Below are 14060 nucleotides of genomic sequence, written 5' to 3'. Positions count from 1 at the left end.
GAAGTATGCTCTAGAAGGTAGACATAAATGGAATTTGAGGCTAAAAGGGGACATCCTTGCACAAATGTATTACTGCCTGGACTAGGGTAGTATGGCAGATGCTGTTGGTGTCCTGCCCGAATCCCCTTGGCATGCCTATTCCCATTTCCATAGACACCACCTGCTACCTACCACAAGCATCTGTGACTCTCACCCTTGGGCTTTCTGTAGCCACAAAAGTGTTCCTGATCTATCTATGGCACAGGCTAGAAATTTGGGGGAGTTAACTCCCTTAATATGTAAAGGATAGAAATCAGTGTATTAGCACTCCAGTTCCTTTGCTGCAGCACAGAGTGAGAATTCTGAGCATGTTCTATTCACTCTTCCAGAGGTCTCCAGCAGGAGAGAACATAAAATATTTAAGTCAGGCTTCTTCCCTTCTCTCTGTTATTCCTCCTCTCTATAACCAGGCTTTCTGGGATCACCTCCAAATGCAGCACCAAATCCTTATCTCAGGGTCAGCTTCTAGGTGGAGTCCAGTCTGAGAAGCTACTAAGGAAATTTAAAAAAGAATGAAGAGTGTTTGGAGATGGTGATAAAGAGATATTCCCTTGTTGAAGGTTCAATCCTGCATTTACAAAAATATACTTTTTCGTGTTTTATGTAATTATGTAATTGTGCCCCTGTTATTGGCCCAAGCTTGTTTTAACTACTACCTCACACTGAACAAGCACCCAAGAAATCAGGACATCTCAGCATTAATAAAGACCTAAACAACATCTAGTTGGATCAGTCATTTTACACATAAAGAAACTAAGGCTCAATGAAAAGAAATGACTTCAGCAAAGGCACACACGTGGTGAGTGGAGGCCTGAGAATAAGTTCCTCTTCCCTGTTTCTCTGTCAAGTGCACCCAACCCCCAGCTGTCTGCCAACAGGGGAAAAGCCTTCAAAATTAGTAGAAAATTGTTGTTTTGCTACCTGTCTTTAGATATACAGGTATGGTAATTGACTCAGACAAGCCACCTTGAAGGAAGTAACCATTAGAGTTAATAAGAGCAGATTTTAAACTAAAAAAAATCCTGATTCCTGAAATTCTAAAACTTGTCTACTTGCCATGTGGTGTTTTTTCTGGATTGAAAGATAATAGAAGTTAATGTGTAAGAGAGGAGGTTCAGTACCCTCTAGTGATGATAAGGCATGTATCTAAGTGAACTTTGTTATTAAATACAGACAAGACCATTCAATTAATATAGAGTTGCTGCTCATCAAAGTATCACTCCCTGAAACTAAGAAATGAAAATAAAATAGAGAAAGGTGGTTTAAAGCTAAATACTTCTAGAAAAAGTCAATGAAGGCAACCCCTGTTGCACCAGAGTTTTGTGAATGTTGTGCTGATGAACCAAAGAGCTGAACTGCTCTGCTAATACAGTGGGATGCTAAAAGTTGCATCATTCCACCCACAGTAATTTACCTACTCATGTGTTTGTACCCTGTTGGTCACTTCACGACAGTTGTTTTACTGCACCAATCTTTAATACAGACAAGCCCAGGCACACATGGTACTGGATTTTTCATGAAGTGCCAATCTTTTCATTTGCAATGAACAGGAACCAGACCCACAAAACAAAACCGAGTCAGAGCAGGTATAGGAATTGCAGAAGTTTTATTTAGGCTCCTTGTTTTGTTCTGTTGTGTTTGTGGTTTGTCCCTCACCCTAATCTAGCCATCTAATGCTGATTCCAACCACTGTCAGGGATCTGTATCTCAAAGTGGAAGTTGTTTGTGCTTGACTTCTTTAAGTGAACTAGTCCTCATCTCAGTACATGGTAGCATTAGATTGGAACTGACAAACATTGTATTTGAATTTTGTGGAAATACATTTTTCTCCTCAATAAAAAGCAACCATCAGTGGATAGAGTTAGTTTTCCTTACATAAAAATCTCATTTAGCAAGAAAGCACTTCTTAGAAAAATAATTTCTAGGCTATAGATACAATTTTAATTAAGTAGAAATCATACAATATATATAATACAAGCTACAAATAACTGTTGTGTGGAGATCCTTCTCAGGTCTAAAATAATTTGGTAAATCAACTTCCTGAAATTATATCCATTTTAGGTCTCACTACATCATACAATTGAAAGATAAATCAAATTCTGATTAGTATCCTGCTGTTAAATGATAGAACATAAAAGGCTAAATGTCACTAAATTGATTAAGCAACTAGAAATTCCACTAGCCTTCTATCTTAAGCAAATAAGTATACTTCAAAAACAGTGGTGTGATATTAGTCCCAAAATTACATCCTGGTACAACCAATATGCTGAGGGAAGTTTGTCTTTCTGCCCAAGTATCTTCCATTATTAACTTAAAGAGGATTTTTCTCCTTTATTAACCAGTATTTATTAAGGATCTGCTGGAGACACATTACCAAGCTGAGCATTATGGGGCCTTAAAAATGATAATGAGAAATTGTCCCTTCATTAGTTTTCTAAACATTTGTTAAAGAAGATGTAATTTTTAGAATGCCTAAATTTCTAAATATAAATCCTAGTCATTAGAGATCATGATAGCAACTAAAGCAGCCAGTTCTGGAAAGAAGCAATCTCTTCTGCTGCATCCCCTTCTCCAAGACCACCTCTAGTTGATGACTCCTGGGGTCCATTTGAGGCCATCTTACTTATTCATACTGAGGTAAAGCTTGAATATTTCAATGTGGTTTATTAACATCTAAAGGGTAAAAAAGAGAAATAATGCTTACTCACACACACACACACACACACACGCACACACACAACATGGCACAAGATGCTATGGCTTAGAACATGTATGTATTTGTATTTGGTTTGGGGAGTGGTTTCCTGACAACTCCTAGTCTCATTCCACATGGAAGTGGCTACCTTTAACCTTGACCACCTCAGGCATCCACTCAAAGACTTCTAAATTCATATGACAGGATGATTGTGATCATGGTCTTTACAGTCACATACAAGTGAGTTCAAATCTCAGCTTTGGTGCATATCTACACAAATTTCAACTTGTAAATATCTATAACCTTCTGGGAAATTACATTAATAATGCCTGTTTCATTGGGCTGGTTTTCAGAATTAAAAGAAATAACGAGTGCTTGGTACACTGCAGGCCATAAGTACACAACAAATGGTAATTAATATAGTCAAGTATCTTTTTAACAATAGGAATACATTTTAAGAAATACATCATTAGGTGATTTCATTACTGTGAGATCATAGAATGTACTTACACAAACCGAGCTGGAATAGCCTATTATACACCTAGGCTATATAGCATAGTCTTCTGTTTCTAGGATGCAAACCTTTATAGCATAGTACTGTACTGACTACTACTAGACTGTACTGCAGATGGTTATAGCACAATATTTGTGTATCTAAGCATGTCTGAACATAGACAAAAACACATAGAGAAAATTACTAGGTGATAAGAATTTTTCAAGTCCATTACAATTTTATGGGACCACTATCATAAGTGCAGGCTATCATTGATCAAAATGTCATTATCTAGTGTATGATTGTATTATCACCATTATAATAATTATCATCTAAAAGCATAAAACAGAGGACAACCTGAAATAAATAGAGTTCCCTCTCTACTTGCATAGAACCTGCATCTTGATTTTCCTTTTTTGTTTCAGGACTTCCCTCATTCTAAATAACTTAACATCAAAAAAGTTCACTCTTATAAAAGATTATGCTCATATTTAGCATTTAGTCTTTCTAATGGGCAAAAGCAGAATAAGTCACTCAATAAAATACATTAAACATACAATTCTACATGACATATACATATACCTGGTAGAGATAACTTAGTTATAAATGCATGAAGAGTTAAACAATAATTAAGAATTAGTTCTAAAGTTCACAGGATCAATTAGCAAATGCAAATTATGTAGGCGAGGCTTGGGGGAGGGGCAATTATGCTTTTAATTTAGAAATCTTAGTTTAGAAAACATTAAAAATTTCTTCCTGCCAACATTTTCATATTTAAAAACCTAAAGGGCACCATGAGAGTTGGATTGACAATGGCCCCTGAAAGTATCATGTACTTGGAATGTGACCAAATCATGCGGTGATATAGCTGGCATGCTGTTAGGAGGTGAGGTCTGGTTGGAAGAACTGGGTCACTGGGGCATGATCAGAAAGGATTTATCTCCCTTCTGAACATCTACCTTCACTCTCTGCTTCCGGGTCACAATGATGTGTGCAGGTTTTTCTCCTCCCAGGCCCTTCCACCATGGCTCTTCTGCCTGGAGCTGGCAGACCATGCAAGGACTGAGACTTCTGAAACTGTGAGCCGAAATAAACCTCTCCTCATTTAAATTGCGGGTGTCAAGTATTTTGTCCCAGCAATGAGGAAAGTGACTAAGACAGGAGCCCAAATAGTGAGTACACCATCTATATTATTTCCCTAATGATGGACTTGTGCAAATAAGTGTACTTTTTCTAATGGTAAAAATAGTTCAGGTGGAGATCTAACATGGCTGATTAGAGGAGGTGGTATGTCAGAGAGATTCAGTGAAGAGTTACCAGAAAGGTACTCTGAAATAGGGGAGGTAATTACATGCAGAAATGAAAAAATCAATCTGAAAGATGATCCATGTAAATCAAATAAAATATCTGGATTGTTGTAAAGGGAAAGCAGCACTGCCATGGCTGGCCACATCACTCCCTCTCCCACACCTTGCATGGAGCAGCCATTTTGTGAGCAGCCCTAACAACCTGAGGGAACGGGCTTATTGCAGAGGCCAGACTCCTTGGATAGGTGCTTCATATTTCAGCCCCTTCCCCTCATTATCCCCTTAAACACTAAGAAACACTATGTCCCAGCAGCTTCCTCTCCAGAATTCACAGTGGGCAAGAGAACAACATACACACACACACACACACACACACACACACACACACACACACACACTCTAAGCCAAGAAAAGCTAAACACAGAAAATAGTGGGACAGGACTTAATCTGTCATCAGGGACCCATGGTTCACATCCCTGGAGACACAAAGGAGGGAGTGACAAAACAGCTAATCCAGAATGAGCTCTTCTCTGTCATTTCCACATAGACTGGAAAAATCTGAGTTAATAAAAATCTGTCATGCTTGGAAGCAGGAAGAGTCCCTGAACCAAGCACAGTGACTATGCCAGATTCCACTAGCTGGAAAGAGGAGCTCTTCAGACAGTCTCAATTTGAGATTTGAGTACAAATTAAAAGATGAAATAGGCTGGATCAGGGAACTTCTGGAGATATACTAGGTGAAAAATGTCTGAATCAAGAATATAAAGATTTGCCCAGCATCATCAGCAGGAGTCAGAACATTGGCAGAAGGTAAAGGAGAGCTTGGCATGAGGAAAATTATTTCACATCCTCCCCTTCTCAAATCAGTTGAGGTGATTGGATTACGGGATAGACAAAAGACCAGTTAAACATACCTTAAGCACAACGTGCATCATGGAGGTGGAGTCAAAAAAAATTGACATTCCTCACCACTCCTGGTTAGGCTGGTAAACATCTTACAGACAGATTGAAAATTGGTATGGCTGATTGAAAACACACTACAGCTAAAGCAGAAAGGGAACTGTGTGGATAGTCAGGCTTTATGGTAAAGTGGCCATGCGGGGAATGTTTGTATAGTCTCTTGTTAGAGTGCCTGTTCTGAGTTCTCACTGGGTTTGGTTTTGTTCTTTTATTGTTGTTGCTGTTGTTTCTTCTCTTCTCTTCACTTCTCTTCTCTTCTCCTTATTCATTTTCTTCAATTCTTGCTTTTGCTCCACAGAGTCTGATCCACTATTTTTTTACCTATTATTTCTTCTATCTACCTCTCCTCCTAGTGATTTACCCTCATTTCTTCCTTTTTCTCCTTTCCTTTTTCTTTCCACATTGCAGACCAAGAACTATTAACAATAAACTATTGATGGTAAAGAGTACTGAAAAATATAAAAGTGTAAAACCAAAGTTTAATTCACATGACAGATGTATGATCAGATCATTAACGCTGTTACAGGCAGTAGAAATACTCTCCTCACAACACAGTGACAGAGTCCAAACCATTTAAATTGCATAGCTGATGGGGTGACAACTATCTCTGGACAAATAAAGTCACAAACACAACACTGGAAAACAGAATCTAAATAAAAAGATCCTCATATCAACTACAAAATCTCCTCACTCCATTTGACCTCAACCCTGGTACCAAAAAACCCCAAAACAAATATATATATATATATATATATATATATATATATATACACAAGAACATGAAAAAGCAAGGCAACAAAAGTCCCCCCAAAGTCTCCCAACTTTCCCAATGCAGATCTAAGTGGCACCAATGAAAAGGAAAGCAAGCACCAGGTAGCAGAGGTCTGCAAAATTATTGAAGAACAGCCAAAAAAACTTGGTGAGTTCAAAGAGGACATGACACAAAATATGATTGAACTAACATACAATCTGACCAATGTGGATATAGGAGAAACAAAAAAATTGGAAGAGCTGATCAAAATGGCTCAAAACATGAATGATAAATTTACCAAATATATAGTTTCCACAAAAAGGTACCAAAAAGAAATACCAGATATAAAAAAAAATTGTATAGAATTTGTAAATTGCAGAAATGACCAATAAGAAGACAGGGTTTCTAAAATTGAGGACAAGATGGTAAATTACGACAAATTACTCAGAGAAGCTTTAAAAATGATAAGAGAACAAGAAAAATTCATCCAACAGCTACTAAATGACACTAAGAAGACTAACTTAAAGCTAATTGGAGAGAAATTAGAAGACAGCACATGAAATTTTTAAAAATCTATTTAGAGAAATCATAATAGAAAATTTTCAAGTATAAGAAAAGATTTCAAAATATGGGTAAACGAAGCTTACAGAATACCAACCAAGTAAAATGAGTAAAGAAGGTCCCCATGACACATCTTAGCTAAAATCTCGGATGTTCAACAAAAAGACAGAATCTTAAAAGCTGTCAGAGAAAAGCAAAAAACTGTATGTAAAGGTAAGCCCATAAGGATTAGAGCAGACTTTTCAACGCGAACTTTAAAGGCTAGGAGAACTTGAAGTGAAGTGTTTTAAGCCTTAAAAGCAAACAACTTCAAACCCAGACTAATATATCCTGCAAAACTATCTTTCAAAACTGATGGAGAAATAAGGACATTCAAAATAGAGAACATTTTAAGAGATACATAAACACCAAACCAGCACTCGAAAAAAATACTCAAAAATATCCTAGAGAGAAAAAATGAAGACAACGAAGCCAAAAAAATCAGATGAGATGAATACATCAAGCAAGGCAAATAGTTATACAAAAAAAGGAAAAATAAAGGAGTCGTCAACAGAAAAGGTATGCAATGATAGGAATAAATCAATTTCTTTTTGTAATAACTCTCAGTGTAAATAGCCTCAACTCCCCATTTAAAAGATACAAATTGACAGACTGGATCAAAAGACAGAATCCAACTGGATGTTGCTTTCAATAAACTCATATAATCCAAAAAGAAGTTCATAGACTTAAAATCAAAGGGTGGAAAACAGTATTTCAAACACCAGGACCCAAAACAAGCAGGATAGTAATTTTACTCTCAGACAAAGTAAACCTCAAGATAATATTGTACAGAAGGCCCTGCGAGCCCAGGAGGGAAGCGGTGACCGCGGCAGGAAAGGCGCGAGTGGGGTCGGCTGCCGTGGGTGTCCGGGTCTCCAGTGGTGTGTCCCGCGGCCGCCGGGCGCTGTGCTCAGAGGACGCGGCCCAGTGTAGCGGTCACAGCCTCGGGTGCCCGGCGCGGGGAGCCAGCTCCTGCGCCCACCACCGGGCCTGGGGCGGGATGTAGAGCGTTGGGCGCGGAGGCCGCAGTGCGCGAGGGGATTGCGGAGGGCGCGCTGAGGATGGAGAGAGCGATGGAGAGAGCGATGGAGAGAGCGATGGAGAGAGCGAAGGAGCCGTTGAACCGCCTCACGCGCTCGCTCCGCCGTGCGCACACTGTGGAGTTGCCCGAGGATAATGAAACTGCTGTTTATACGTTAATGCCAATGGTTATGGCTGATCAACACAGCTAGGTGCAAATTTTTGGCAGGGGAGCAACCAGATCTATTCTTTTTATTTCTCAAGAATCTAGTAAGACACTGTGCTGTCTGAGAACAATGAAAAGAAGCTGAGCCCTCTTATTTAAGGTCTGTTTCTGAACTACTATCAAATTCAAAATTTGATGTCAGTTATTCATTTGGATGTGTGAAAAGAAGCTTACTTCACATTGCAGCAAATTGTGGATCGGTAGAATGCTTGGTTCTGCTATTAAAGAAAGGAGCAAATCCTAACTATCAAGATATTTCAGGCTGTACACCCCTTCATTTGGCAGCTAGAAATGGACAGAAGAAATGCATGAGTAAATTATTAGAACACGGTGCTGATGTCAATGTTTGTAATAATGAAGGTCTTACAGAAATACACTGGTTGGCTGTGAATGGACGTACAGAATTACTCCGTGACCTCGTGCAGCATGTCAGTGATGTTGATGTTGAGGATGAGATGGGGCAGACAGCACTGCACGTGGCTTGCCAGAATGGTCACAAAACCACTGTGCAATGCTTGCTAGACAGTAGTGCTGATATTAACAGGCCAAATGTATCAGGAGCCACTCCCCTGTACTTTGCAGGTAGGATATTTTATATTTTCAAATGCAGCCACTAAAGAATGTTGTATTTCTACTATACACTTGTATTTTCAAGCACATATTTCTGTATATTTTCTAAAGCTGTTGTTTCCCCATAAATCCTATGCTTTCTTTAAAGATGCAGAAGAACATTCTAAGCGCAAGGACCCGAATTCGATCCCCGGTACCAAAAAAAAAAAAAAAAAAAAAAGAATAACATTCTGGTTACATTGCTTAATTACATGAGGGAAAAATTAAATTATATTTAATTGCCAGTGCTTTTATGTTATAGGTGGAGTTTTTGATTTACAGCAATAACAGTCACTCCTGTAGATCACTTTATTAAATAGCTAGTTCAATTTCTTTGGGATAAGCTGTTGAAGCATATCATGTATCAGAGCCATGTCTTTGCTTTATCTGTATTTATAACTTCTGAAAACACATTATTGAATCAGTCTTGTTAGATACTAAGTTATACATTAAGGTATTTTTGTATTTCAGTCTTGATTCTTTTTCTTGAATTGTACATTTTGTTTGCTTATTCATTCATGTAATCAACAAACATCTTGATAGTACTCTCTGTGTGCCATATATTGTTATAAGCATCAGTGATACAGTAATACGTAGGGGTCAGGTATAGCTCAGTGGTAGACTGCTTGCCTAGCATGTGAAAAGCTATGGATTCAAAATTACACACACACACACACACACACACACACATGCACACAGACACAAGCTTGCAAAAATAACCCTAAGGAGCAAGCTAGTAATTATGTACATACCCTCACATGTTCGTATATACACACTCATGCCTGGCCACCCCATATATGTTGTATAAATGTGGTTTATGGTTAGGAGCAGTGCACAAAACACTTCAGTGATTTTTTCTATGTTGCACTTTTTTTTTTTCTGTGCTGGGGATTGAACCCAAGGCCTTGTCCATGCTGGGCAAGGTCTCTCTGCTGAGCTATGGCTCCTGGTGTGGAGGAGGAGGTTTCTGGTCAATGTGCAGCAGCTCCCAGTGCAGAGTAGGAGGCTTCTGGGCCAACCTACCACCACTCCCAGCACAGAGGAGGCTTCTAGGTTGACGTGCCACAGCTCCCAGTACCCCCAATTTTGCATTTATAGCACCCTGCCTGTCCTGGAGCACCTGCCAAAGCACTGTCAGTCATCTTCACACCAACAACTCGAAACATGCTCTGAGGCAAAAGAGTGACTCATCCAAGTTGCCCAAGTCCTGATCCCCAGAATCTGTTAATATGTTGCCTTAAATGGGAAAGGAAGATTAAAATTGCAGATAGGTTGCTGATTGGCTGACTTTAAAATAGGATTATATTGAATTATCCTGGTGGGCACACTGTTTAATCACAAAAATTTTAAACCAGCCTGGGCAAAATAGCAAGATACTATCAAAAAAAAAAGTGGAAAAGAAGAAGATGTGAAAAAACAGAAGGAAAAGTGGTCTGATTATTTTGAAGATAGAAGTGGCCATGAGTGGGCAGAAAATGTAAAAATGGAGATTCACCCCTAAAGTCTCCAAAAAAAAGGAACATGGTTTGATTGACTCATGGATTTTATCCAAGAAGAGCTCTGTAAAGTGTCTGATCTGCAGAGCTGTAAGATGGAGCATTCCCTGGCTTCTCTGAGGGGAAACCTTATGCCTTCCCTTTTTTGAGCTTCCTAGCAGCATGGTATTTGGGTTTTTTCCTCTTTTTTGTGTGTAGCACTGGGGATTGAACCCAGGACCTTCTCAGTAAGCTACATTCTCATACCTTTTTATTTTTTATTTTGAGACAGAGTCTCACTAAGTTCATATATTGCCCTGGCTGGACTCCAATTTGTGATTCTCCTGCCTCACCTTCTAGAGTGCTAGAATTATGGTATATGTCCGCATGCCTGTTTCTGGCAGTGCATTGTAACTGTCCCGAGAGTAAAGTTACTGTGTTGCTGACTCTATGCCTAGTATGCTGGCTCACCAAAGCCAGGCTCTAGAAAACACTTGAAGATTTACTGCACTCACGCTACAAGCAGTTGTCCTGCTGTATGGTTCACTCATGGTGGGTCAGAGTTGTAGCTCATGAAAACCTGTGAAAGAAAGAATTTTGGAAGTCTACATATAGAACCTATAATTCTTTTATTCAGAGACAAAGGAATTAGAAAATGTAAAACACATTGTGAGCATCTCCCCTGGCAGAGAATCCCATCTGGTGTTGATATAGAGGACCAAGTAATCCAAATAAGGGAAATATTATAACTCTCTACCTGCTAGATATCCAAAATGTGAATTCATGTTCTCTAAAATCAAAGAATGAATTCTAGGAACAATGGAGGTTAAGAGTAGGAAAAATTTATTGAGAGAAAGATAGCTTTTGTTTAAGAGATAGCAGGGGGACTGGAAAGTGAGTTGCCCACCCACTCCACTTCTCAAAGGTTCTTTATGGGGCAAAGCCATGAGGTGAGATGGGTACAAAGTGGGACAAAATTGTAAGATCCATTCATCATTGGAAATTTGCACCTTTACATAGTCTCTCTTGGTTCTTATTTTTCACCCTTGCCCAGACCTCCCTTCAACCCCTCCAGTCCTCCCTATTTACATTATATTGTATACCTAAAAATGTACCAATTATTAGAACAAATAATCGATAATGTAAAATAGGAAGAAAAGGTTCAAAGGGGTAGGGGTAGTGGGAGGGGCAGGGGAAAGGAAAGAAGGGAAAGGAAAAAATGATGAGAAATGGAAAAAATGGAAATAAAGTCTTTGTAAATAGGGAAGGGTGGAGGGTGTGAAGGGAGGGCTAGGAATGGGGAAAAAATAAGAACCAAGATGCATTATATAAAGGTACAATTCCCAATGAGAAATGTAATTATGTTGTATACCTACAATGTACCAATAAAAGAATTTAATACAGAAAAAAAAAATTGAAGATCCAATGGAAAATCACAAGGTAGGAATGAGGTGGGACAAAACCATGATTAACCAATAAGATTACAAGTACAGTCGCCCAGGTAATATTGATTAACTGAGGATGAGAGGGGAAGCTACTCACCTAGTAAGAGTACGTGGATTATCCGGAAGGAATGGACTAACTAGGGATGTTTTGGTCCCCAATTAAGGTGATTGATGTCTATTTAGAATATCAATCCCTGCTCTTCATCTCTAGGGGAAGTACGTGGGGGTAGTAGTTTCTCTCTTTTTAATGTTAACCTTTAGTGAATGTGCCTCAGTTGTTTTCTATTCTGAGGGCCCAGCCCTGCCCGTCTTTTTATTTTTTCTTAATTTTATTGGTACATTTTAGGTACACATTACAGTTACATTCATCATTGGAAATTTGCACCTTTACATGATCTCTCTTGGTTCTTATTTTTTCCCCATTCCCCCACCCTCCCTTCAACCCCTCCATTCCTATTTGCAGAGACTTTGCTTCCATTTTTTCATTTTCTCATATTGATTCCACTTCCTTCTTTCCTTTCCCCTAGCCCTCCCACTTCCCCTTCCCCTTTGCCCCTTTTCTTCCTATTTCACATTATCTATTATACCTTTTGGTCCTTATTTACACTTTCAGTTTCTCACACTAGAGAAACTATTCAGTATTTACACATGTGTGTCCTATTTATTTCACTTAAGAGTGTCGCCTCAGTATGCATCCATTTAGCTATGAATGTTTCTGGTTTCTCATTTTTTGTGGCTGAGTGGTGCTCCATTTTGTTAAAAAACACATTTTCTTTATCCAGTCTCCAGTCGATGGGCAATTGGACTGCTTCCAAGTTTTGGCTGTTACAAATTGTGCTGCTATGAACATGAGTGCACATATATCACCAACTGTCTCATAATATTTTCTAATTTAGCTGTCTGCGGTAGTGTGATGCTGACAATGCCTGGGTGTCTTGAGATTCTCAAGGGCAAAACCCATGGGGATCCCACCTATGCTGCCAGTTTGCTCAGTGATTCCACCTCCCCTGGGAAGGACCTGTCAAAAAGTAGCTGCTCAGGGTTCTAAAAAGGATATGTGAGGTGTCTGTGTAAGGTCTCTGTGCCCCATTTCTGGAGACAACCCCAGATGAGGTCTCTGTGGGGACTACAGAGTTTCCTTGTGAGCTTTGTGGTCTCCTGGGAGCTTCTGTGTGAGGTCTCCACAGGAGGACTCTGTGGAGTGGGAGAGCTCTGTATGGGCTCTGTTGCGGTGTCTGTGTGGGAGCCATCTCTCTGTCAAGTCTCTGAGGGAAGCCCCTTGTGAAAGCTCTGTACTGGGTTTCTGTGTGATGGCCTGTGGGGCAGCACAGATCCCTGTGAGAAGTCCGTGTGCAGGCTCTGTGGAGGGTGTGGGCTCGTGGGGCAGTGGGAAGGCTGTGTCCCATGAGGTCTCTGACAGAGGTTCCTGATTTTGAGCTCTATTGAGCAATGTGATGTCTCTGCTCAAGCTCTGTGGGAGTCTCTACCAAGGGCTGAGTTAGGTCTCTGTGGAAAGTGTAAGCATGGTGTCTGTGGGAGGGCTCTGCAACATGTCTGTGGAGTCTGAGGGTTCTCTGTGAGGTTTCTGCAATGATTGAGAACAACCTGAAGAATCTGTGGGGTCTCTGGGGAGTGGGGGGTCTTTGTGTGCTGACTGACTGAGAGGTCTCTGTGCTGACCAAGAGGACTCTTTGGAGGAGGGTCTCTGTCCCTGTTCCCCTTGTCTGGATAACCTTCACTTGGTGTAGGATGCTGTGCCCCAGGATTGAGGCCCCCCGGCTGTGCCTGTGGCTGCCCAGTGTGCCACACACCACAGGAAATGCTTTCTGGAGAAGGGGCTGCTCCTCTCCCTGCCACTTGAGCTCCTCTGCTTTTCCATGAGGACCAGGGCCCATTGGAAAGGAAACATATGCTAGAAACTGAGTGCTCTCCTCCTGGACTGGCCCAGCCCCCAGGGATTTGGACAGGTCACTTCCAGCCTCCTTGTGGCACAAACCCTGTGTGACCACCTCTTCCCCTGTGGGCTCCCCACTAAGCAAGGGCTGGGAGCCAGGCAAGACTTGCTGTGTGACTCCTGAGCAGGCTCTGGACCCTTCTGAGTCCCTCCTCTCCTCTAGGGACAGGCTCGGGGCTGCATACACATGTACAGGTCACCAGACTTTGAGTCACATCTCAGGTTCCCTTGTCCTGTGTTCTCCACCATTGTCAGTTCATCCTTTCTGCAAGAGGTGAGCATATACCAGTTACCCAATGTATTGATAAGAAATCGATCTTTGCTAACATGCTCTGCTCCCTCTCAAATCTGGCCCTCTGTGTGGGAGCTGAAGGTGGCTTCTCTGGGTCTGGGATCTGGAGCAGGTAGGGCCCTGTGACAGGGCCAGGGTGAGCCACTTGGCCCCTAATGTCGCCTCCTGTCTGCTGGTGGATGACAGCGGAACCT

The 14060-nt window shown here is 40.6% G+C and overlaps 1 protein-coding gene across 1 annotated transcript in view; it reads left to right on the top strand.

Moving 5' to 3' along the window:
- Nucleotides 1-14060, top strand: part of Klf12 (KLF transcription factor 12) — a 663664-nt gene that overhangs the window by 51087 nt on the left and 598517 nt on the right. The window contains exon 2 of the mRNA XM_087193025.1: nucleotides 4241-4399. The gene's annotated coding sequence lies outside the window, so the exon portion shown is untranslated. The remainder of the gene's footprint in view (nucleotides 1-4240; nucleotides 4400-14060) is intronic.

This window comes from Heterocephalus glaber, unplaced genomic scaffold (assembly GCF_053883595.1).
Source record: "Heterocephalus glaber isolate CG9 unplaced genomic scaffold, H.glaber_assembly_v1.0 deba00001577, whole genome shotgun sequence".
Classification (NCBI taxonomy): domain Eukaryota; kingdom Metazoa; phylum Chordata; class Mammalia; order Rodentia; family Bathyergidae; genus Heterocephalus; species Heterocephalus glaber.
The sequence above is the reverse complement of the archived record's forward strand: the minus strand, read 5'-3'. Positions and strand labels throughout refer to the sequence as shown.